A 26,689-nucleotide genomic window follows, 5' to 3' on the forward strand; every position below is an offset into this window, starting at 1 on the left:
TTCATCAAAATGCATTCCCATTTTGTTATGTTGTGTCCTATTTCTATCGTTAAGGGTTTCGATACTGCCCCAGCCTGTTCATTACCCGTGAAACCTGTTAGTGTAAATGGGACCCCGCTCGACCATGGGGAAGTGATCGGATTCGGTGAGTGGACCACTGTGCTAGAGGCTCCTGCATCTACCAAATACCTTCCCCTAATGGTCTCCACTTTCAGATCTACACATGGTCTGCCCCACTCATTGTAGATGAGCAGACACAGGACACGGCCCTGTCACAGTAAGGATGCAGATGCACTGGGTCCTCTGTCACCCACAGCAGCATCCAGTTTCCCTTTATCCTTGCCCATAACCTGTTGTAATGCGGCCACTAGGATTTTTACTGAGTCGTCTTCTACCTTCCCTTGGTTCGTCTCTACCTTGGGACCCTCATGCCCTGGTTTCCCCCCTTTTGGGAGCTTACACTCCTTATTCCACACTCCTTACTCCAGTGTTCCAACTTCCCACAGTTAAAACACGCCTGGGATCTACCCGCATTACTTCCCTCCTGTCTCCATTCCCTTTCACTTCGTGCACCTTCCCCCTGTGTTTCTCCTCTTCCCCTTGTCCTGACTTGAAAGCTAGAGTCAGCTTCCTCAGCACACCCACCTCCATATTGTGGAGGTCCTCTGGGTCAAACCATGACTCAGCCTTTGCCCTGATTCACGGCAAACTGTTGGACACTACGGTCCTCAGCCAATGATTCCTGGGAGCCCCTCTTAAGTCTGCGCGTACCAGATCTCCTCCAGTGGCCCTCACGTAAGTCGGCCACAATCTATCTGCCAACGTATCTGGTGACTCGCCTGCCTGCTGCCTCGTCTGCTCCACCTGCAAGAACGGACTACCTTGGCTGTGCCCCAGTGCTACCAAGATCTCATCTTTTAAGCCGTGCATGGTTCCTCCCCCTTAGTGGCTGCCGACAAACTCTGATATAGCTTCCCTTCTAGGGAGAACAGTATCAACTTCCTCAGCTCCTCCTTGTTGCAGTTATTAATGCCCCCTACCTGCTCTACATTGGTGAAATGAACGGAGGCGTCCCCTCCCTGCTTTAATTTAGCCACACTCGTCAACATTCCCTGTAGCTGAAGCGGTGTAAATGGGAGCACATAATCGCTTGGCAACGGCGCCGGGCCACCACCCACTGGTGGCGGACTGAGCTTCTGCTGTCATAGGGGACACATCAATCTCGGTGGTTCCAGTGCTTCAGGAGCCGGCCGATGCTCACTCTCCGGGGGCCCATCATCTGATTCTTTACCCTCCATATCCCAGTCTTCCCCAACCTCTCCAGGCGCCATGAGACAAACCATCCCTCTGGCCCCAGGTAGTTTGAAAGTCAACTTATGGATCTTTTCATTACAAGGCCCATGATCTGCCCCCTCATGACCCGGAGTTCGGGCTACTCTATACGCTACCTTGATATCTTTCAATCCTTCCTCCGCCTCTTCGCCTCTTTCTAGATTCCTTTCACTTTGTTCACAGTGAGTCTGACACGGCCTCTTACACCCTGTCACCTGACACCGTAAGTATTCTAGATGGTTCTGCGCCTTCTCCTCCTTAATCTTTCTCTGCTGCCTTTCCTCACTTAAATCTTTCGTCAGTCGCTCTACGACGGCATCCTTATTGCTTGCCTTGGTTTCTAGTTCCCTTTTCTCACCTTCCAGCTGTTTCACCTTTTACCTGAGAATCGAGGTTTGCTTCTGTAGACACAGAAGCCAAATCGCCTTCTCTCTCGTTCTTTTATGGCTACTACTGTCCACTCTGCCGCTTTTTCCTGCGCATCCTCAGAGTGTAACATTTCTCGTGCCCATGGCTCAGAAATGTCTAACTTGCTACATATATACGAGGCTACCTTAGCCTCCATAAACTTCCTACAGCTACTACTAACCGCCTGCTCTGCCGCTTTCTCCTGCGGAGAGTACATCATTTCTTTTGCCCCGGCTCAGAAATGTTTACTTTGGCTACCTTAGCCTCCCTGAGACTACCATAACCTCCCTGAGATTACCTTAGCCTCCCTAGGGTTTGTTGCCCTTACTTTGTGCCTTGTTTTGTTCCACACCTCAAGAGTCCTGCCACGGTCGCCAAGATATGTAAGGTGTTTGATTTCCTTATCTTTACAAGAGTTCTTTGACTTTGGGTTGTACAGGAACAAAATGGTAGATGTCACAAAGACTTAGGTTCAACCCAAAACTGTTAGTTTATTAAAACCAACAAAACACAGACAAAAACCTGTTGAGATTTGGCTGAAACTTACAATCACCCATTCAGCCGGCCGTTACTGTTGTGGATTGTAGGCCTGGATCAGAGATGACCTGTCCCCATCCTCCTTTATCTGACTGCAGCTGCCTACACAGCGCAAACCCCTTGTAGAGTCAACTGATATTTACAATCACCCGTCCGGCTGGTCGTGGCTGACGTCGATTGCAGGCTAGGAGCTGGAGATGACCGTCTTCCCTTCCTTCTTACACCTGGCAGTTGCTGTAGTCAGAGCTAGCTTCCGAGAGAGAGCTTCCGTGAGAGAGCTTCCTTCTTACAGCTCTTCCATCACGTCTTTTTGAGTCTGGGCCTTCCCCCAACTCTTGTTTTCCAATATACACCGAGTAATCCAAACCACAGGATATGTACAGGGCTGAGGGATGGAAGATAATTCCTTTTCTTGTCTCCCCCCCCCTGCTGTGATACATATTTAATGTGATTTAATCTTACTGCTGATGTGTTTTGCCCAACGTTAAAGTGTTTTCCATTGAGGCCAGGAAGTCCATTGTTCCAGCGAAACTGGTATCATTGTCTTAGCCATTGAAGATCCATCGAAGCCCATTAAAACACGAAGTCTCATTGTCCAAAGTTAAATCACCTATTCGCCATTAAATCACCTATCGAGACGCTCATTGTCCAAAGTAAATGACTTTTCCAAAGTTAAATTAAAACTCACAGGTGTGTCTGTGCTTCTAGGTTTAATTGTATCATGCCCTTACCACTGGGCCAAACAGGCTTCCAGCATTTTGCTATTGTACAGGGTTTTTTGAAATCTACAGTGGGGGCCTCTTGGAATGATCTGTCTTTTCTCTTTCCAGGTGCTGACTGACTGATGTGTCTTCATCATGACCTTCATTTGTGAACTTACATTTGGGTTAAACTCGATGCGCACATGATTATATCAGCCTGTGTTTTGGGATGACCAAAGGGAGGTTTTAACTGTCTTCCTTTATAAAGATATAATCACATGCAGCATTTGTCCCTCTTCCAGTATGTCTATATAGGCCATGTAGGTGATCTCATTGAAACATACAAGATTCTGAGGGGGATTGAGAGGGTAGATGCTGAGAGGTTGTTTCCCCTGGCTGGAGTGTCTAGAACTAGGGGGCATAGTCTCCTGAGATAAGGGGTCGGCCGTTTAAGACTGAGATGAGGAGGAATTTCTTCATTCAGAGGGTTGTGAATCCTTGGAATTCTCTGCCCCAGAGGGCTGTGAATGCTGAGTCTTTGAGTATATTCAAGGCTGAGATCGATAGATATTTGGACTCTAGGGGAATCAAGGGCTATGGAGATCGGGCGGGAAAGTGGAGTTGAGGTCGATGATGATCTTATTGAATGGCGGAGCAGGCTCGAGAGGCCGCATGGCCTACTCCTGCTCCTATTTCTTATGTAAAAGACGAGAGATAAACTCCAAAGATAAAGATAATCTAATTCAAAATATGTACACAGGTTTTTGGATTCATTTTTCAGGGAGGTGGTAGTGATTTATCTATCAATTCAGATATTGATAGGTGTATCTGTTATATAACTCAGATATTGATAGGTGTATCTGTTATATAACTCAGATATTGATAGGTGTATTTGTTATGTAACTCAGATACTGATAGGTGAATCTTTATTGAGGTTGTGAATGAATAAGAGCTTACATAAAAGAAAGGCTTGCATTTATATAGCACCTTTTCACAACCTCAGGATGTCCAAAGCGCTTTACAGCCAATGATCTGCTTTTGAAGGGTAGTCACTGTTGTAATGTATGAAGTTACATTGGAAGTTGCCTGATTTGAACTAGGTGGAACCCATCAAATGAGATCAAGCCAAATCTTTTAACCCACCTCCCCCATCCCAATTCCCGTCGGCAAACATTAGAGGGTGAATCCCAGGTCACTAATTTAAACACACCTACTCTGTGGGGCCTTATACTGACCCTGACCCTGTCCCTCCCCAATTAAAACAAAGTTCCACCCAAGACATGCTGAAGGTCAAGATCTCTTAATGCTGCAGCCTCCTTTGTGTGTTCCAGACTTACAGCCCCTGGTTACCCATCAGCAGGTAACTTCATTGCCCACATACTACCGCTGGCATTCTGGATCGACTACTTCATGCTGCCATTACATTGCTGATTATTATCTTGAGAGGTTCAGACTTGATTTAGCTCTGCTGCAGCCAACACAATTAAATATGGGTTCAAGTTTCGGGCTCTGTTTTGCACTAATTGCAACGTTCTATGGATCAGCTGTGGCTGTAAGTGGTAAATTTACACACATCAAATACCATTTAATAGTCAGGGACATCACACTGTGTTCAGACTTAAGATAAAGTCAGGGTTTTACTAAGAGCCATGCACCCATAAAACGAGCAGAATATTCCATGATTGACAGTGAGTTTCATGTGTTTTTTCACCTGTACAAAGCTCTTCTATGACTACTCATGCCTGCGGCTCTCATGTTATAATTATTGGCACTATGAACGAACCACCAGCACTTTTTATTTGGGGCAATGTCCTGTGTATGCCCAGGCAGAAAAGCCAAAAGGTTTACAAAGATATTAATGAATGTTACTAGAACTTGATGTTATAATGAGAGCCTGTAATGAATTGGCCACCAAAGGAGACATTGGTTCCAATTGAAAACAATAGGCTTATGGTGCAGCCCGTATCACTTCGATAGCACAGGCAGTGTTAGTGCCAGTGCTGTTACAGTGATGTAGGATAGTGGCACCATCCCTATATGCCGCAACTGGCCTGTTAGCCTAACACTGAGCTATGTCTATTTTGATTTGCATTACTTCAGTGTGGAGGATTGTGTGAATCTGCTGCTGTTCTGATTTCATTGTTAAAGCAGCAAACACTTTCAGAATAAAACTAAACTTTCATTGTACATATCAGGTTACAGCTCACCCGATATTGCTGTATCACATCACCACCAGTCCTTCTTTTACTGTTGGCAGTTCAGGCCAGGCATTAGATTTTTTGGCCTGAGATACATGGATCGGCACAACTTGTAGCTGGATTGATTCGGAGACCCATTTGTGCTGTGCCCCCCCCCAAGTCACCTCGGGTGAGATTTTCCACTTGTTATGGTTGGGTGCTATAAGCATTGGCAATAATGTATTTTCCACTCAAATTTGCAACATTATTGCTGTTGCTACTTTACTTAATGACCACCTACATTTTCCACGAGGCAGCAAAAACCAGTGGTAAAAGTTAAGATCATGCCATATATCTTCAGTTGAGACATTTAATTGCGGGTGTAACAGCTTTACCAGACCTCATGACAAATTTTCCTCTACCAATTCCAAAGCTATTGACTGAGCTTATTAAAGTTACTTATCACACTGTGCCTTGAACACATACTGTGCGATATTAGTAACAATCGTGTTTGTGTTAAATTCTTTTGTCCACTATTTTAACAAAAGCCTTAACCTGTTGATATTTAACTGGATTTAACGCAGTTGCGGAAATGTTACCGTGTTCATTATTAATATTGCTTAGCACAACTTCAAGGCATGGGCCTTAATATTGAACTAGAATTAAACTAGGATGGAAGTATTTAAGTAGAAGGAAATCTCCATTCAGGTAAAAGAGCTTAGCATGTTTTTTTGCAGCAGCGATAGGTTTAAATACTTCTAATTTAATGATGGTAATGATGGTATTGATGGTATAAACACAAAGTTATCCTAGGACAATAATGACCTCATTTCCCCCGCCCCCCACCCCGCCTTGGTGCTAGTCAGATAAGGTGGACATGATGTGCGACGCACCTGACCTGAATTAAAACCTTTTTTTCATTCATTCCTAGGATGTAGGCATCGCTGGCAAGGCCAGCATTTAGTGCCCATCCCTAATTGCCCTTGAGAACGTGGTGGTGAGCCGCCTTCTTGAACCACTGCAGTCCGTGTGGTGAAGAGGCTCCCACAGTGCTGTTAGGGAGGGAGTTCCAGGATTTTGACCCAGCGACGATGAAAGATCTGCAATATGTTTCCAAATCAGGATGGTGTGTGACTTGGAGGGGAGCTTGCAGGTGGTGGTGTTCCCATGCACCTGCTGCCCTTGTCCTTCTAGGTGGTAAAGGTCGCAGGTTTGGGAGGTGCTGCCGAAGAACCCGTCTGTATTTGCAGCTTCAGGGCAATAACTTAGGCCCAATGCAGACTAGGCACAGGCCTCCAGCCTTGCAGGTCCAGAAACAGCTGCCCAAGGGCCTTCACCGTCCTGCTGGTGCAATGACAAAGGTTCCACTTAACTTTTTCGGTCTCTTTGGGTTGGTTGCGTGCTTTTCTCAGATTGTCTAATCTGAGCGGGGCAGAGTGCAAGGTCAAAGCAACCCCTTCTTCTGGGCTCCCCTCCAAAAGTGTGCCCACCCAGTCAGGCAGAAGCCCCATTAGGCCCCCTCACTTGCATTGCTGTGCCTGCTTGGAGCACAACTGCTCCATTGGACAGATATTGCTGTTCCTTCATTGTCGCTGGGTCAAAGTCTTGCAATCTCCTCCCTAACAGCACTGTGGGAGTACCTTCAACTTCACCACCACCTTCGCAAGGGAAACTAGGGATGGGCAATAAATGCTGGCCTTGCCAGCGACACCCATATTCCGCCCCCCCTCCCCCACCCACCCCCCAAAAAAAATCCCCAGGAAATCCCAAAACAATACAAATGGGCAGATACGCAGGGTAACAGGTCTCCGCCCCTTCTTCTTTTGCACATGGGAACTGAGCGTTCCCCATGTGCCCGACAAAGGAAAATCTGGTCCAATATCTCTCCTCTAGAAGGTAACTGCTGAATTTTACAGAACCTCCTAACCAAAGGGAAAGTACAGCCAGGTCATGTTGCTCATAGAATTCAATATCTATGCATTTCCAACATTTTAAGTGCTGCTACTTATGGGATGCTTTCTACAGTGTGGACAAGTTAAGTGGCCGTACAAGGATGAGCAGCACATAGAGAAACAAAAAATCTAGCAACATTTGTTGGCGCCTCTGTACGCAGTTTTGTTTTGATGTGTTTTCACCTAGAATTTATAAAATATGATGTGGTTGTTAATTGGGATGGTCCGTTTTGCGCACAACTAGGGCACAGACTAAATATTCCATTGCTGAGAACTGCGACTGAACCATGAGTTCAGTGCACGAGAATTGCAAACAAACCAGATCCCTCTTGGCATCTAAAATTAAAAACTACAGCCGGGAAATTACTGAGAGCGATGTTATTGTACAAGCATTTAATGCGCTCATATCAAGTTCCCCTCTCTGGTATTTTGAAAGAGGCATTAACCTGTTAGGAACATAGGAACAGGAGTAGGCCATTCAGCCCTTCAAGCCTGTTCCGCCATTCAATTAGATAATGTTTGTTCTGTATCTCAACTCCATTTACCCACCTTTGTGCTATATCCCCTGATACTTTTAACCAACAAAAATCTATCGATCTCAGTCTTGAAAATTTCAACTGAACCAGCATCCACGGCCTTTTGGGGAAGAAGTTCCCGATTTCCACTGCCCTTTGTGTGAAAAAGTGCTTCTTGATTTCACTCCTAAATGGCCTGGTTCTAATTTCAAAATGATGCCCTCTTGTGTTAGAATACCCTCACCAGAGGAAATATCTGTATCTACTCTATCGAATCCCTTTATCATTTTAAACATCTTAATTAACAGAGTTTAGGCCTCCTTAGCTTAAGGGAATACAAGCCAAGATTATGCAATCTGTCCTCCTAATTTAACCCTTTAAGCCCTGGTATAATTCTGATGAATCTGTGCTGTACCCCTTCCAAGGCCAATATGTCTTTCCTGAGACAAAAGCTAAATTCTGTAGCGGCTGGAAACCTGAAATAAAAACAGAAAATGCTGGAAAAACTCAGCAGATCAGGCAGCATCCGTGGAGAGAGAAACAGAGTTAACGTTTCAAATCGATCACCTTTCGTCAGAACTGGGAGAATTTAGAGATTTAACAGTTTATAAGCAAGTACAGGGCCAGGGGAAAGGGGTGGGAGGAAAGGGAGGGAAGAACAAAAGGGAAGGTCTGAGTTAGGGTGGAAGGCAGGAGAGATTAAATGAACATTACTGACCTCATTTCCTCTGGAGATCTTCCCCCCACCATGGCCTCCAACCTTATAGTCCCCCAACCCCTCACAGCCTGCTTCTACCTCCTTGCCAAGATCCACAAACTATCTTCTTATCCCTTTCCTCTCTCAACACTATCTTTACTCCCCTTGTCCAGTCTCTTCTGAGCTACATCCACGACTCTTCCGCCAAATATCTAGTTTCTTGGCCCTAACCATTTCCTTTTCACCATGGATGTCCAATCCCTCTACACCACCATCCCCCACCAGGACAGCCTGTGGGCCCTCTGCTTCTTCCTTGAATGGAGGCCCAACCAGTCCCCATCCACCATCACTCTCCTCCACTTGGCTGAACTTGCTCGTACGTTGAACAACTTCTCCATTGACTCCACTCACTTGCTCCAAATAAAAGGTGTAGCTGTGGGAACTCGTATGGGTCCTAGCTATGCCTGCCTTTTCGTGAGATATGAGGAACATTCATTGTTCCAGTCCTACCAGTATATTGATGACTGTGTCGGTGCCGCTTTGAACAGGAAAATTTCATCAACTTTGCTTCCAATTTCCACCCCTCCCTTACCTTCACATGGTCCACCTCTGACTCTTCCCTGCTTTTCCTTGACTTCTTTTTCTCCATTTCTGGGGATAGGCTATCAACCAGTGTCTACTATAAGCCCACAAACTCCCACAGCTACCTGGATTACACTTTCTACCACCCAGCTTCCTTTAAGGACTCTATTCTATTCTCCCAGTTTCTCCCTCTCCGTCACATCTGTTCTGGCGATGCCACCTTCTACATCAGTGCTTCCAATATGTCTTCCTTTTCCCTCAACTGAGGATTCCCCTCCACCGTGGTTGACCGGGCCCTCGTCCATGTCTGCCCATTTACCACACTTCTGCCCTCACTCCTTCCCCTCCCTCCCAGCACCATGATAAGGTTCCCTTTGACCTCACCTTCCACCCCACCAGCGTGCACATACAGCGGATCATCCTCCGCCATTTCCGCTACCTCCAACGCGATGCCACCACCAAACATATCTTCCTCTCCCCTCCTCTTTTTCAGCATCCCGAAGGGACCGCTCCCTCCGCGACACCCTGGTCCACTCTTCAATCACCCCCAACACCTACTCCCCTTCCCACGGCTCCTTCCTGTGCAAGGACAGGAGATGCAACACGTGGTCTTTCACCTCCTCCCTTCCTACCATCCAGGGCCGCAAACACTCCTTCCAGGTGAAACAGCGATTTACTTGTACTTCTTTCAATTTAGTATACTGTATTCATTGCTCGCATTGCAAACTCCTCTATATTTGGGAGATCAAACGTAGATTGGGTGCTCGCTTTGCTGAACATCTCTGTTTAGTCCGCATGCGTGACCCTGAGCTTCCGGTCACTTGCCATTTTAATTCTCCATCCCACTCTGACCGCTCTGTCCTCGGCCTCCTACATTGTTCCAATGAAGCTCAACGTAAGCTCGAGGAACAGCACCTCATCTTTCGATTAGACACTTTACAGCCTTCTGGACTCAACATAGAGTTCAATAAAAAAGCAAAATACTGCAGATGCTGGAAATCTGAAATAAAAACAGCAAATGCTGGAAATACTCAACAGGTCAGGCAGCATCTGTAGAGAGAGAAACAGAGTTAACGTTTCAGGTCGATGACCCTTCGTCAGAACTGGAAAAAGTTGGAGATGTAACAGGTTTTTAAGCAAGTGTAGGGGCAGGGAAAAGGGGGAGGGGAGGAAAGAACAAAAGGGAAGGTCTGTGATAGGGTGGAAGGCAGGAGAGATTAAGTGACAAAAGGGATGATGGTGCAAGGCAAAAGGACTTCTCTTCGCCTTGCCTTTTTTTCCTTTTGCCTTGCACCATCATCCCTTTTATCATTTAAATAATGAAATAAAAACAATCTGGAAATGTTGTTGGGTGCTACATGCAGCACCACCTTGCCTTACAAAGAAGCATGGTCATAGAGGAGAAGGAGAAGCCTGGAGAGGCTGCAGATCAGAAACCAGACGCCAGCTGAAAGAAACATTTGGCAAGTTCTAATGCAGGCCACCTCTTAACTTGCAAAATAACAACAGAAAATGCTGGAAAAACTCAGCAGGTCAGGCAACATCCGTGGAGGGAAATTTGAGTTGACGTTTCGGGTCGAAGAAGGGTTCAACCCGAAACGTCAACTCAAATTTCTCTCCACGGATGTTGCCTGACCTGCTGAGTTTTTCCAGCATTTTCTGTTGTTATTTCGGATTTCCAACATCTGCAGTATTTTGCTATCTTAACTTGCAGATGTGGCCATTGCATTAGTCCTGTCTACATCGTCCCTGTACCCTCCACGAATATGCCTGCCACTTGATGAAACGTGCTTACAAACTCTGCAAGGACTCTTCTCTGCTCACAACTTCAGTGTAACCAGATTATTAATGTGGAATCATGAATTGTGTGTGAGTGCCTCATGTTGCTTCCATGGTGGTTCCCCTTGCTGGCAGTGTGTGATATATCTCATTCAAAACCTAATCTTGTACTTTGTCTGCAGGTTGTGCCAGTGATAGGAACAGAGCCACCTTACGTAATCCTAAGAGCCTCTTGGGATTCAGGTAGTGGTTGCCTTTTGACAACTGAGAAGGACCTGCTTTGGGCTGTGCTACTCATGTTACTGCATCGGCTGCTCGGGCCTGCGTAAAGAAAGAAAAGAAAAACCTTGCATTGATATAGCGCCTTTCACGACCTCAGGATGTCCCAAAGCACTTTACACACAATGAAGTACTTTTGAAGTGAAAATGTCCCGAGGGGCTTCACAGGAGCATAATCAGACAAAAACTGACACCGAGCCAAAGAAGGAGATATTAGCAGAAAATGCTGGAAATACTCAGCAGGTCAGGCAGCATCTGTGGAGAGAGAAACAGAGTTAACGTTTCAGGTTGATGACCTTTCGCCAGGCCTTTCCAGCATCTGCAGTATTTTGCTTTTGTAAGGAGATAGTAGGATGGTTGACTAAAAGCTTGGTTAAAGAGGTAGGTTTTAAGGAGGACCTTAAGTAAGGAGACAGAGGTGGAGAGACAGAGAGGTTTAAGGAGGAAATTCCAGAGAAGATGCCAGAGTTTAGGAACGCAGAGTTCTTGGAGGGTTGTAGCACTGGCGGAGGTTACAGAGATAGGGAAGGGCGAGGCCATGGAGGGATAGGAACACAAAAATGAGAATTTTAAAATCAAGGCATTGGTAGGTAAGCATGCGAAGGCAAGTTTAAATTAAAAAATAGAAAGTGTCCCTGTGGATCCAGGAGGAGGAGCAGGAGGAGTGTTCACCCGACTCCACAGTCCTCATGATCACCCCCATTGCCGCACAAACCTCCCTCCCAGGAGCCGAGGCAAGCTGTCAGCGCACTATTGGCTACGTACCCGCAAACAGGTCATAAATTCCACCCCCTTAATTCCTTCAGATGGTTCTTCTTAGTGCTTGGGTAGAAAGACAGGAGATTTGCTTAAAAAGGCTTTGGTCTTCTGAGAAGAGAAGTCAATCATGGGATGAAGCAAAAAGATACAGAATGAGGTCAATGGGAGAGGTGGCAAGCAAAATCTGAGGGCTGGGGAAGTGAATGGGAGATGTGAAGAGCAGATGGGAAAGAGAAGAGACAGGAAGATTGGTGTCACTGGTGTGTGTGTGGATGTGTGTGCACGTGTGTGTGTGTGAAAACCTAAAGCGTGTTTTTGGCAACAGCGTATTACAGAAGAAAGAAAGCAGGGCTATGGGAATATAAGGGGAGAAAGCGAGAAAAAGGAAGAGAACACAATTTGCAACAATTAAATATCCTGGGAAAGCAAGAAACAAATGTGGACTTGTCCCACAGGAGTTCATACGATACCGTTAGAGAATGCTACAGCATCAGTATTATGGGCTATTTCCCCTAATCATGTATGTGTAGTTATTAACAGGCTTCCCAGCCGCAGACGGACTTTACTTTCCATGCTCAGACTTTGGAAATGTTTCTGTGCTACATGCCAGGAATTGCATTTAAAAATCGTGAATCAGACATTTCGAGTTTTGTGATTCCCTTCCGCTTCAGTTTGAAAAACATCACCTTTAAGGCAACAAACTTTCCAATGTGCCTGATGAAGGTAAAAGGACTGACAGCAAATGCAGGAGAAAAGTTGACCTCTGAAACATAATCATCATTCAAATGGTGTTCTGAGAGTATCCTGATGACTGTAATACATGTGACGAACAGTTGTTAACAAGGCCAATATTCGCCTTTTCTTTATGTTTGAACATTTGATATGAAAGCAAACCATTGCACCAAATCAATACACAGAATACAGACAACACACGCATCATTTCCACATGTGTTTTATGCCTACACCAAGAAAGAAATTAAGAGTTATATAGCAGCTTATCAACACCCTCAAGATATCGCAAAGTGCTGCACAAACAATGAGTTACTTCTGTTACTGGGTCAGTATATAACATAACAGTTGTTTCATTATTTTACATTTTTCTCTTCTCTCCACATGTACATGCCCAGATGCAGAGGTGTGCACACCGCTTACATCCACATGCACGTCCCTTTCATGCACATATTCATGAATAGATGTGTTCATTATCCTTCCCTACATATATAAGCATTTAAGGGGAAACTAGAGAAGCACACGAAGGAGAAAGGAAGAGAAGGATATGCTGATGGGGTGAGATGATGCAGGCTGGGAGGAGGCTCGTGTGGAGCATGGACACCTGCATGGACCAGTTGGGCCGAATGGCCTGTTTCCATGCTGTAAATTCTATGTAATACAAGTAAACACATGCGCATTCATTTTGTGAGGGACATATCGTGAGGCACCGCCTTGTCTCCAGGACCCCGCATGTCCAATTGGCAGGGCATCAAATTTGGTGCCAAACAATGAGGCTGCACTGCTGGTATGTGCGGTCTCGTTAAAATATACTGATCATCCAGAAAATGGCTGTGGCCTGAATTTTACAGCATGAGCCTTCCCCATAAAATCTAGGGGCATGGGACTGTTTTGAGAATTTATCTGCCGAAGTAGGTCACTTAAAGGGAGAAGGTAAATTTATAAAAAGAAAGACTTGCATTTATATAGCGCCTTTCATGGCCTCAGGACATCCCAAAGCGCTTTACAGCCAGTGAAGTACTTTTGAAGTGTAGCCACTGTTGCAAAGTAGGAAACACAGCAGCCAATTTGCGCACAGCAAGCTCCCACAAACAGGAATGTGATAATGACCAGATAATCTGTTTTAGTGATGTTGATTGAGGGATAAATATCAGCCCAGGACACCGGGGAGAACTCTCTTGCTCTTCTTTGAAATAGGATCTTTTACATCCAGCTGAGGTAGACAGGGCCTTGGTTTAACACCTCATCCAAAAGACGGCACCTCCGACAGTGTAGCACTCCCTCAGTACTGCACTGGAGCATCAGCCTAGATTTTTGTGAAAATGGGAATTTTGTATAAATTTTAGAGGTTTGTTTGTGTTGCATTTTCTGTACTTTTGGCTGCGTTTTGCTCCATACATTAGTTGGTTTTGCTGAGTAGGCCTCCATTAATTAATCAATACTTTTCTTCATTGTTCTGTTTATTTTGACCTTGCACCGTACAAAGAGGCACGGTTGGGCCTACCTTTGAGGAGTTCCAAATATGCCGCAAAATTGAAATGAGCAACAGGAGTTAGTGAGGGGGCTATCAGATGCAGGTGCAATGACCCTACGCATCCTGGCTACAGCTGTCATTACCCGGGTATTTGGACATGTCGGAGGAGAGCTTTCTTCAGTGCCCCCACTTCCTAAGACAAGCTGCCATAGAATTGTACCATCTGCTGCTCAGTGATCTGCACACAGCATCTGGACTGGGAACAGCTTTTCCCGTACAGGTGAAAGTTACCACAATGAGAAGCTTTCATGCCATTACTTTCTTATAAGCCACCCTCAGCGGTATCTGCCACATCAGTCAGTCGTGAAACAGGGGGATAGCAATTGCTATGTTTACATGGAACGACTCAAAGGGAGCAGTGTTGCTCATGTCTCTGCTGCATCACTGGGAACAATCAGACCACTTTTTCAGCACCATAACTTCTGCTTTTATGACAAGTTGCAGCCCTTTAAGTGCTGCGACCACAAGGAGCTGCAGGCCAGGCTCTTTGGGCAAGCTTTTGCTTTGCCTGTGCGATACCTTACACCTTAAAATTCGGCAAAGCCTGGCTCTGAGATATGGGCCCGAATCTGCATTTTTGCCTGGATCAAAAAACTGGGGCTCAGACGTGTTTACAGTACATACAGCTGAACACATACATACACACATTTGTAAATGCAGGTGTAGATTACACTCCTTTCCATGCACATAACTAATATAAATATCCCTTTCTCATACACCTGCAATATACATTACTTTCAAACACGCACATCTCCTCTCTACAACATACCCCAAAAAACAAGCACATCCTCTACCTCTCCATAAATATGCACATCCAAGTACTGCAGTCTTAGCTTGGTTCAGTCAGAAGGTTGTCTGGTCACATCCCATTCCAGGATAAGAGCACATAAACTAGGCTGCAACTTCAGCATTGAGCAAGTGGTGCACTGTTAGAGGTGCCATCTTTCAGTCGAGATATCTGCTTATATAAGTGGACGGTGAAGATCCACTGGGAGTTCGAAATGACAACAGAAAATGCTGGAAAAACTCAGCAGGCCAGGCAACATCCGTGAAGAGAGAAATAGAGTCAACGTTTCAGGTCAAAACCCTTTGTCAAGACTGAAAAAGCACAGGAAATGAAACAAATTAAAAGGCCAATTTGGAGGCTGGGAGAGAACAAAAGGTCTTGACAAAGGGTTTTGACCTGAAACGTTGACTCTATTTCACTCTCCATGGATGTTGCCTGGCCTGCTGAGTTTTTCCAGCATTTTCTGTTGTTATTTCAGATTTCCAGCATCTGCAGTATTTTGCTATCGAGATATCTGCCTATATAAGTGGACGGTGAAGAGCCACTGGGAGTAGTCTGGTGTCCTACCAACTTTCCTCTCAAGCAACACCACCAACAAAAATGATTTACTGGTCATTCATCACTGTTGTTTATGGGATCTTGCTGTGTGTAAAAGGGATGGTGTGTTCATTCACATAGCAACAGTACTGCGCTTCAAAGAAATTCATAGTATTAGAAGTGGCACAACAGGTCTCTGCCTCTTTTTCCTCTGTGTTACACCCTGGAAATAAGCACTCACGGTAATAATTCAGAAGAAAACTGCCCCACTTTGTCTATCTATCTACACATTTAAAGGTTTTACATCTAGTTACATCTGACCCACTTCAGACAACATACTTCAAAGTATCATACTTTGTTGCAGGTGCAAAATGATCTTAAAAAATAAGACAAAGAAAGCCAGTCATTTCCTGATGGGTTCTTCTGACCTGCAGCAAGAAATTTATGAGAACTTACAACTGCCCTCTGATTACTCTGGATTTGCCTATTTCTACAGCTTCCCACAGAGAACACTTGAGCAATGGTCTTGAAGGAACTGGCCAGGTTAACAGTTAAGGATGTTCCTGACTCCAGACAACCCATGAGTAAGGCCACGGGATACAAAAAACGATGGGGTCGATTTTAACCACTTTGTAAAGTGCTTTGGAACATCCTTAGGTTGTGAAAGGTGCTGTAAAAATATAAAACTTTCTTTTCTTTCTTTCTAACTCTACCCATCTGGTGGAAACTGGGCGATGGGCTCAGTGGGTAGCACTCTCGCCTCGGAGTCAAAAGGTTCTGGGTTCAAGCCCCACTCCCTGCACTTGAGCACAATCTCAGCAAATACTTCGATGCAGTACTCAGGGAGTGCAGCACAGTTGGTAGGTGCCGCCTTTCAGATGAGACGTTAAACCAAGGCCCTATCTGCCCTCTCAGGACAGAAAAGCAGGGTACAGGAAACTTTCTGGTATCTGGCACCGACGGGACCGAGCTGGTGCTGTACCATCAAAACTGCCGTACAAACCAGCGCTAATGTTAAAACATACGGAGCGTTTGAGCTCCGTGTGAATCAACAAACCCTGTCAAAACAGTCGGCCGCAGCTTAAAAGCATCTCTGTAGCTAAGCAACAGCTTCAGCTGGACCTTGCAGAGCCTGACTGGAAAAAAAAGCAATGAGAAGTAAAAAAACTTATAGGAAACGGCTCCTGAATTTTGCCGGTAGATAGAGCTTTCCGGACATTTAACCTCCGGTTAAACGAAAGTTTCCTGTAGTTCTCCCCGGTGTCCTGGCCAATATTTATCCCTCAACCAACACCTAAAACTGATTATCTGGTCATTTATCTCATTTCTGTTTGTGGGAGCTTGCTGTGTGCAACTTGGCTGCTACGTTTCCTACATTACAACAGTGACTACACTTAAAAAGCAATGAATTGGCACTTTGCAACATCCTGAGGGCTGTGAAAGACACTATAGAAATGCAAGTGCCTTTCTTTCTTTCTTTCTCTCTTTCTCTCTGTCACTAGATTGTTGAAATGTGGAGGGATCAGAGCTGAGTCCAATCCTGTCTTCACCTGAAGTCCACACACGTGCACGTCCAGCAAGGGTCATTGGATAGCAATCAGGAGGGGGGGGGGGGAGTCCTGGCTGACTGTAGAGGCCCCACCACTACCCTGGCTGAAATCAGTTGACTCGGTGCCGACCTGACACCCCTGCTCTGTATGACTCAGCTACTGGATGTTTAAAAAGATTGAGAGATCAGAGGAGCTGGCATGTGTCATTTCCACATAGTGATAGCAGAAACAATACAACAACAACAATACCTTTAACGTAGTAAAACATCCGAAGGCGCTTCACAGGAGCGTTATAAAACAAAACTTGACACCGAGCCACATAAAGAGATCTTAGGCCAGAAAGAGGTCGGTTTTAAGGAGCGTCTTAAAGGAGGAGAGAGAGCTAGAGAGGTGGAGAGGTTTAGGGAGGGAATTCCAGAGCTTAGGGCCTAGGCAGCTGAAGGCACGGCCACCAATGGTGGAGCGATTAAAACCGGGGAAGCTTAAGTGGCCAGAATTAGCGGAGCGCAGAGATCTCGGGGGGTTGTGGGACTGGAGGAGGTTACAGAGATAGGGAGGGGCGAGGCCATGGAGGGAGTTGAAAACAAGGATGCTTAACCAATGTAGGTCAGCAAGCACGGGGGGTGAGGAGTGAACAGGACTTGGTGCATGTTAGGACACAGGCAGCAGAGGTTTGGATGAACTCAAGTTTACAGAGGGTAGAACAAGAATACATTTCCATTGGTGTCATGTCAAAAAAAAAACACAATTTAATTTGCCAGACCCTTTAAACCATCAGTGGAATTCCATGATAATTATTTTATTATTTTCTAACCTTACAATAAAAGGAAAGGAATGGCTTGCATTTATATCGCTCCTTTCACCACCTCAGGTCGTCCCAAAGCCCTTTACAGCCAACAAAGTGCTTTTGAAGTGTAGTCACTGTTGTAATGTAGGGAACAATGGCTTTGAACCTTTCAAATCCAGCATTCTGAAAAGTATTGTTTCAACATGAAAGGCCTGCATGAATTAGAAGATAAGTTTAGCAGCTGTTATTGTCATGTTACTTACATCATGCAACTGCACTGAGCAGTGGTGAATTATGTCTGCCAGGGCTAGTTCCTAATGATACCAGCATGGGCTCTCACAGATATAGCATTTCATTACATAGCGGCACATTGCCCACAAAACAGCTCTTTAACATCAGATTTATTGAAGAAATGTCTTTTTGCTAGGCCAACAGGTTCTTCAAACGCACATTGATTCTATTCCTAACTCGGACAACTCAAACTCGTTTGCAAACCTCACCTGATGGAGTAAGTTCATCGCTTCAGCTCAAAAATATCCTCATCAAATTTCAGAAAAGGTTTTATTAAACAACTCCTCGATTATTGGACCAGCTTGGCAACTAGTCAGGCCAATGGAATTTGTAGTCATTGAGTAACCATGTAGCAAAATGGTAGTTCAGGTGTTGTACTAATCACAGAATCACAGAAACCCCACAGTGCAGATAGAGGCCATTTCGGCCCATCGAGCCTGCACCGACACATATCCCACCCGATCCCCGTAACCCCTACACCAACACATATCCCACCCTATCCCCGTAACCCCACGTATTTAATCCCCCTAACACTAAGGGTCAATTTATCATGGCCAATCAACCTAACCCGCACATCCTTGGACTGTGGGAGGAAACCGGAGCACCCGGAGGAAACCCATGCAAACACGGGGAGAATGTGCAAACTCCACACAGACAGTCACCTGAGGCCGGATTCGAACCCGGGTCCCTGGCGCTGTGAGGCAACAGTGCTAACCACTATGACATCTACTAAAAGGGCAGCAAACCTATGCTCTATTCCTCTGACCATGCACCCCAAGATCTTTGTCCACATACTGCGCTGATGGTTTCAGTGATCTATCTACCAGTGACCCCAAAGCCCTCTCCTGTTTAGTTTCTAGTAGATTACTATCATTTAGTTAATACTTTCATTGCTTATTTGGTTGCTACAATAAAATGTAAAGTAAAAACGCAGCAGCCAGATAGTGTAGCAGATGAGTTAAAGTAAGATCAATGTGATCTCCTGGACTAGTTTGGATCGCCTATGGGGGCCAGAGAGGAATTTGGCAGATCTTTATCCCCTTTAATTGGCCTGAGGTTCTTAATCTGTTTTTTGCCTCCCCCAGGAGATTATCCGGCTCCAGGCGGGTGGGGAGTGTATGTACTGTGAATGATAAGGCATCACAAATGTGCGGGTCAGGCTGGATGCCCCATTAAGGCTCTCCCTGCCTGTCGTTTCCGTATGCGAGATATTTGCTTCTTAATCCAGCGGAAGAAGGTATCAGTCCTGAGATCCTTGACATTGAAATACATCGACCTTTGAATGAGAGATTAAATGTCTCTGTGGGTTACTGTCTGAGGTGAAAGGAGAAGTCATTGTGGACTACCTTGGGATAAACAGGAGTGAAAACTGTAATGTATGTACCTTTAAGGGGGGAACTACTTTCTACAGCTCATGTATACTGTAGTACCGGCAGTGACCACACCTGTATATAACGCTGAGCAGTAATCTGTTGTTTCAGTTGCAGTTTGAACCACGTTGAGTAAACACCTGTTGTACCGTTCTTTGCAGTCCTTTTCTTATTATTACACGGACGTAACAGTGGCGACGAGCAAGTTCGAACCTACCTGCAACTCTGCATCACCTCCCAGGGATTCGCTCCTGGAGAACAGTGGAAGAAGGTCGAGTCCAGAAGCACGAGCGTCGACCACGGGCAACCGCCCAGTCATCCAGCGGAGATTTGAGCATTGCAGGGGAGGCTGTCGACAGCCGGGCTTGGCTTTCCAGTCACGGTGGTCCAGCGAAATGGGCTGGTAACAGGTACTGCGCAGACCCTTCCTGGACAGCGATGGGCTAGAGCCCGACCGAGCGGCACAGAAAAAGGCCGAGCAGCATCGACGGGGGAGAGAGACGAGAGAGAGCAGAGCGCAGCCAGTGGTCAAGGGACGAGCAGCATCAACGGGGGAGAGATGCGCGCAGGAAAACGCGAGGCACTGCCATTGCCACGAGGACCGCAGAGAGCGGCATTGGCAGCAGCGCAGGAGCAGCGCACGAAACCCACAGGGCGCTGCCATTTGCCACGAGGACCGCCGAGAGCGGCGTTGGCAGCAGCGCGGGAGACGCCATTTTAAGCCGCAGCGGGGAAGAAAGGAAAGCGCGGGAGACGCCATTTTAAGCCAGTCTAACCACACCCAAAAATGCCAAAGAGTGGCAGTATCACAGCATTCGACAATGAAGTCGAAGATTGGACGACATATGTCGAACGCATAGAAGTATACTGCAAGGCGAATTAAGTGCCAGATGACAAGAAAGCGCTGGTATTGTTGAATTCAATGGGTGCAAAAACGTATGGCTTACTACGAAACCTAGTAACCCCAGAGAAGCCAGTAGAAAAGGATTTTGAAAACATAGTGTCAATCCTACAGGACCACTTAAACCCCACACTGCTGCTGATAGCAGAAAGATTTAAGTTTCACAAAAGGAACCAGCATAAAGATGAAAGTAATGCTGAGTATTTAACAGAACTGCGCAAGCTATCGAAACACTGCCAGTTTGGAACAGGACTAGCAGATACTTTAAGGGGCAAGTTTGTGCGTGGGCTTCAAAGTGAAGGAACCCAGAAATGGCTTCTATCAGAAAAGGATCTTACGCTGGACAAGGCTTTCAGCATTGCAGTATCACACGAAGCAGCAGCACGGGGCTACAACGGAGACCGCAAGAATATGGCACAAATGAAATGTCATACGGAACAGTGAAGTGCTATCGCTGCGGCAGAACAACACACGACCATAATGATTGCTGGTTCAAGGACAAAGTGTGCAGACAGTGTGGAAAAGTAGGACACATAGCAAGAGTCTGCAGGTCGGGAAAGAAAACCAACGTCAAGAAATCTCCACAGGAGAAGTACAAGAAGGTACATAAGGTGACGGAGAGTAGTTCAGACGAACAGAAGAGTGATACAGACTCCGGAAGCAAGGAGCTGGGTTGTCTGAAACTACATAATGTGATCAAAACGGAGGATCACCAAACTATCTGGGTCACGCTCAAGATAGCAGGAGTCCAAGTGAAAATGGAATTGGACACAGGATCAGCCCTAACAGTCATAAATCGAAGGGACTACAAGCGGCTATTCTCACATATACTTTTGAGAGATACAAAGATTGTCTTGAAGATGTACACGGGGCAAAAAGTCTACCCCAAAGGAAAAATAAGGGTGAACGTTATATATAACGGCAAGGAAACACCAAAAATTGACCTATATGTATTGCCAGATGGAGGACCACCACTACTAGGACGTGAATGCATCCGGAAGATGCAGCTAGATTGGCATTCCATACAAGCACTGACTGTAGATGCCAAAAAGGATGACGACGTCACACCTGGACGACTGTCAAAAATGCTAACTGACGCACAAGAAGTGTTCCAGCAGGGACTCGGAACACTGAAAGGCATAACAGCGACGATCAAAATAGAGGAAAATGCAAGCCCAAAGTTTTTTAAGGCCAGACCGGTACATTATGCGATCCGCCCAGCCGTCAAAGCAGAGTTGGAAGGTTTGGAACATTCAGGAGTACTGTCCAAAGTGGACTGGAGCGAGTGGGCTACACCCGTTGTTCCTGTAATGAAGAGGTCATTGAGTAATACGCCTGGGGAACCAAAGAAGGTTCGCATCTGTGGGGACTTTAAGGTGACAGTGAACCCAGTCCTTCACACTGTACAATATCCACTTCCGCGGATTGAAGATATTTTCGCCTCGCTATCTGGAGGGAAACGCTTCACTAAGATTGATCTGGCCCAGGCGTACCTGCAAATGGAGGTAGAAGAAGCCTCGAAACAGTACCTCACGATCAACACTCATAAAGGTCTCTACCAATACAACCGGCTGGTGTTCGGGGTAGCATCAGCTCCGGCTATTTGGCAAAGGGCAATGGAACAAGTCCTGCAAGGGATTCCAGGGACCCAGTGTTATTTGGACGACATCCTGGTCACGGGCAAAAATGACAGTGATCACCTCGCCAACCTGGAGCAGGTGCTCACTAGATTGAAGGAATATGGGCTCCGAGCTAATCGCCACAAATGCGAGTTTTTCCAGAAGCAGATCTCGTATTGTGGCCACGTTATTGATAAAGAGGGGTTACATAATTCCCCTGAAAAGATTGAGGCAGTAGTCAAGGCTCCAGCACCGGAAAATGTGTCACAACTGAGGTCGTTCCTCGGGCTGGTGAACTACTACCATAAGTTCTTGCCGAATTTGTCTACCGTACTACACCCACTGAACACCCTACTGCAAACGGGGGTACCATGGAAGTGGAGTGACGAATGTAAACGAGCTTTCCAGAAGAGCAAAGCATTGATCACATCAAAAGAGGTGTTGGCTCATTTCAACCCAGCACTACCAATTCGGTTGGCGTGTGATGCATCACCCTATGGCATTGGAGCGGTGCTGTCGCACAAATTCCCGACCTGGGCTCTTAATGTGAAATGTCACTAACTGTAAATAAACTGTTCTATATTGGACTGGATTTTGTCTGCTTGTAAATTTTAGTGGTTTTTGTTCCAGTTAGCATAACTTGGTTACATTTGCCTTTGCATCTCGGTCACTAACCTCAGCCGAGCGTAACTACGCCCAGATTGACAGGGAGGCCCTCAGCCTAGTGTGGGGAGTGAAAAAGTTCAATCACTATCTGCACGGGCAGAAGTTCACCTTGCTGACTGACCACCAACCACTTGTCTCCATCTTTAATCCAAAGAAGGGCGTTCCGGTGATGACTGCGCAACGGCTACAAAGATGGTCCCTTTTTCTAGGGGCGCACCAATATGAAATCGAGTATGAGGGCACGAAACAGCATGGAAACGCTGATGGGCTATCACGCCTGCCACTGCCTACTGCGGAGGAAGCACCAGCAGTGGATCCTGTCGAAATATTTCATTCAACTATACTTGAATGCTTGCCAGTAACTAAAGCTGTTATAGAGAAGGAGACCCGAAATGACCCGACACTGTCTCGGGTATATGATTTGACGGTGAAGGGATGGCCAGCACATGGCGACTCACTGTTGCCAGCATTCTCATCCAGAAGAGAACAGCTGTCAGTATGCCAGGGGACCTTGATGTGTGGATCCCGAGTGGTAATTCCACCCAAGTTAAGGGAGAGAGTGCTCAATGAGCTTCACGAAGGTCATCTGGGAGGGGTGAAAATGAAAAGCCTTGCTAGGGCTTATGTGTGGTGGCCGGGGATCGATCAGCAAATCGAGGACCTGACAAAGAGCTGCTCAGGATGCCAGAAGGTCCAAAATGCACCACCACATGCCCCTCTACACCCATGGGAGTGGCCCTCATCTCCATGGCAACGGGTACATATTGATTTTGCTGGTCCATTCATGGACTCAATGTTTTTAATAGCCGTGGATGCGCACTCGAAATGGCCTGAGGTGATCAAAATGTCCTCCACCACCACGGAGAAAACTATTGCAGTCCTACGGACCATTTTTGCCAGGAACGGCTTGCCAGAGCAGATTTGCTCTGATAACGGACCACAGTTTGTGTCCGAAGAGTTTCGAAGATTTATGAAAAGGAATGGGGTAAGGCATTACACATCCGCCCCGTATCATCCAGCCACAAATGGATTGGCTGAGAGGTTCGTACAAACCTTTAAAAAAGCAGTAAAGGCCATGTGCGATGACGACATTCCACTGCAGCATAAGGTGGACAATTTCCTGTTAGCCTACAGAAATGCGACACATGCAGTCACCAACCAGGCCCCGGCCATGATGTTCTTTAACCGAAGGTTGAGATCTCATCTGGATTTGCTCAGACCAAATGTACGAAGAGATGTTGAGAGTAAGCAATTCCAGCACATCAATGAGAAGCCGACAAGGAGCTTCAATGTCGGGCAACCAGTCTTGGCCCGCGACTACCGAACAGAGAAATGGCAACCAGGAATGATTTGCACACGGCAGGGGCCATTAATGTACACAGTGGACGTTGGGGAGAACATCGTGAGATGCCATGCTGACCAGATCCTAGAGTCACAGGAAGAAGTCAACCCCATGCCTCGCCCATACGTACCTGGTGATGAACCCGACGTACAGGTAGCATCTACCCCAGAAACAGTAGCATCGGAAGCTGATGAACCAACCGACGACAGGGGGCCAGAATCGCCTCCGCACCAAGAGCAAGGCACTCGGGAAAGGCATTATCCAGAAAGGATCAGGAAGCCTCCCCAAAGACTGAATTTATAAATAGACTATTTTCAGCTAATGTTGCATGTTAAAAGTGTTCATTGTAATTCGTTTGATATTTAATTGTTAAATGAGTGTTATGGTACTGTTAATCTAAAAGGGGAGGAATTGTAATGTATGTACCTTTAAGGGGGGAACTACTTTCTACAGCTCATGTATACTGTAGTACCGGCAGTGACCACACCTGTATATAACACTGAGTAGTAATCTGTTGTTTCAGTTGCAGTTTGAACCACGTTGAGTAAACACCTGTTGTACCGTTCTCTGCAGTCCTTTTCTTATTATTACACGGACGTAACAAAAACCACATGAGGGAAGAACCGTGGAGGATTTAATGGTTTTTTAAAATTTATTAAATAGGACTGAGTTTGGTCATCTCGCACCTGGATCACGGAGCAACGCAAAACATGATGTCCTGTCGCTTGATCATGAAGCAATACTGACAGGGATATTGCGAACTTAAGCAATTGGAACCTCACCATCCCTCCAGCTGAAGGAAGGTTAGTCATCCAGCAGTCATGTTAGAGAGGGATAGAAGTGGAAAAAACCTGATGAGAAATTTTTAAAAAGTGTAGCGAAAAGAACATTTTAAAATCTGGTAGAAATAGAGGGGAATGTTAACATATGTAACAGACTGGGGCAGACAAAACAGATTATTATGTAGAGGCTAGAAAATCAAGACCAATGGCACACACAAACCCAATTGAAGAATGTCCGAGTGCATTATATCAATCTCCCTTTTGATCAATATCAAATCCCAACAGGTTTTTAAACATAAGAAACTAATGCAATTTTTCTTCTAGGTTTAGAATAGGTTTAAAAGTTGGAAATCACATGAGTCAGATTTAAGATTGAATTGAGGTGATGAGATAAGCAGTGATGTCATGGTAGACATGACAATTAGATAAAGCAGCAGAATAATGATTGGGTCTGTCATTGTTGCCATGGTCATGACTGTAGTAATGGTTAGTTAAGCTTTCCTGCTCATTGATGGCAGTGTGATTTCTAATGGAATTTTTGTTGTTTAGCAAGTGATTTTCATTAGCATATGGAAGACAGGAAGACAGCTGTTAGAGTTTAAACATCCAACACATTCTCCTCTGCTTATATATAGAACAAAAAGTTTTGTAAAAAATCATAGGTGATGGGCAATATTGCAGCCAATGGTGGGTAGATTTGCATAAATAAGTCATAAATAAATTGAGACTTAGTAAATGTGCTTAGGCACACAAGAATGAATACGCAGGGCTCTAAAAATCGCCAACACATGAAACAGTTGTTCATGGCTTAAAGAAAAACCTATTACAGCAGTATAATGGGCTGGCTTCTCTGAATTTTTCCATTGTTAAGATAAATTGTTGTAACATATGTGAAGCGTCATTTAAAAAGAAGCAACTGGCCATCTGTCTTGTTACTTCCATCAATCATCGCCTGCCGAAGGACCAATTAACGTTTCTCCATTGCATGTACTCGACACCACTATATTTGTAATGCTGGCACCCTGAGATCCTGGAGGAATGCCGGAATGGTTGCAGCAGGTTAGCACATTCTCCTACATTTTATTGTGTTATGATTCCAGAGATTAAGGCTATCATTTGGTGAGGCACTGACAATCATTGTGAGCAAGTCACTGAATACTAGGGAGGAGGCAGTAGATTGAAAACAGGCCAACATGGCGCCCATATTCAAAAATGGTGGCAAACAGACACAGGCAACTAAAGACCCATTAGCCTTATTTTAATCCCATGTAAAATAATGGTATCCATTATCAGATGTAAACTTGAAGACTATCTAGGTAATAATAACTTAATTAACAACAGGCAACATGGATTCAGAAGGGGAAGATCCTGCCTGACCAACCTCCTTGACTTCTTTAAGGACATGACAACTCAAGTGGACTCTGGTAATGTTGTATCAGACATATCCAGACTTACAGAAGGCATTTGACAAAGTTTCCTGTGAAAAGCTATTTATTAGTGCATGTAAAAGCTGTGCAGATTCAGGGGAAATCTTGGGAACGGATTAAGAAATTGCCTGAAGGGTAGGAAACAATGGGGACTTGTTAGAGAATGTACGGAGGGGTGTGGGGAAGTACTGAGTGGGCTGCCCCAGGGATCAGTGTTGGGACTGATACTGTTTCTAATTTCTATCAATGACTTGGTCTCAGTGCAAATTGGTCAAATCAGAGAAGGCAGTTTATAAATTACAGACCGAGTTGTAAGTGAGCAAAACACTGGCATATTAAATTTATTACAGACAAATGTAAAAGTGGAAAAGGTGAGCAACACATCTACCCCATGAATGGTGTTGAAATAGCTAATGATGTCCTGGAAGTATCAGCAGACTCAACAAACAAGATATCCAACCAATGGAGAGCAGCAATCAGCAGAGCCAATAGAAAGCTGAATTATTTATCCGAATCAGAGGAATTCAAGACAGAGGAAGTCGTGATCAAACTGCATTGTACTCTGGTCAGACCACAGCTTTCAGCACTGAAATAAAAACAGAAAATGCTGGAAATATTCAGCAGGCCCGGCAGCATCTATAGAGAGAGA

The 26,689-nt window shown here is 45.4% G+C and overlaps 1 long non-coding RNA gene across 1 annotated transcript in view; it reads left to right on the forward strand.

The window, feature by feature from the left end:
- The first annotated feature begins 24,502 nt into the window (after positions 1-24,502).
- Positions 24,503-26,689, forward strand: part of LOC147102868 (uncharacterized) — a 28,430-nt gene continuing 26,243 nt past the window's right edge. Inside the window, exon 1 of the long non-coding RNA XR_015073181.1 lies at positions 24,503-24,634. This is a non-coding gene — a long non-coding RNA (uncharacterized LOC147102868). The remainder of the gene's footprint in view (positions 24,635-26,689) is intronic.

The sequence above is a fragment of the Somniosus microcephalus genome, chromosome 21 (assembly GCF_052327205.1).
Source record: "Somniosus microcephalus isolate GS21.2 chromosome 21, FLI_Smic_1.0, whole genome shotgun sequence".
NCBI classification, from domain to species: domain Eukaryota; kingdom Metazoa; phylum Chordata; class Chondrichthyes; order Squaliformes; family Somniosidae; genus Somniosus; species Somniosus microcephalus.